This window comes from Austrofundulus limnaeus, unplaced genomic scaffold (assembly GCF_001266775.1).
Source record: "Austrofundulus limnaeus strain Quisiro unplaced genomic scaffold, Austrofundulus_limnaeus-1.0 Scaffold6549, whole genome shotgun sequence".
NCBI lineage: Eukaryota > Metazoa > Chordata > Actinopteri > Cyprinodontiformes > Rivulidae > Austrofundulus > Austrofundulus limnaeus.
Genome location: NW_013958951.1, coordinates 1 through 421, shown reverse-complemented (window position 1 = coordinate 421; position 421 = coordinate 1).

Below are 421 nucleotides of genomic sequence, written 5' to 3'. Positions count from 1 at the left end.
GCAAAATATCTCACATTCCAGGGGACGGATTTCAGTGAAACTGTCAAGAAGTAATCACTGGATGGTCGACTACAGCTGATTTATATTTCTACTCAACTTGATTCAAGATGGCCGCCACAGCTGACCGACTTCATCTATCACAAAAGTTGCTGCAGCTCAGTCAGTTTTACAGTTAATGAGCTCAAACTTGCTGTGGTAGTAGCTGAGAGTCACCTCTAATATATAGGTACACTGACTCCATCACATTCTGCAGTGTTTTCAGTGAAAACCCTGGCATTAACTGGAGTCAGTGCCATGTTGTCTGTTAGCAAAATATCTCACATTCCAGTGGACGGATTTCAGTGAAACTCTCAGGAAGTAATCACTGGTTGGTCGACTGTAGCTGATTTATATTTCAACTCAATTTGATTCAAGATGGCCG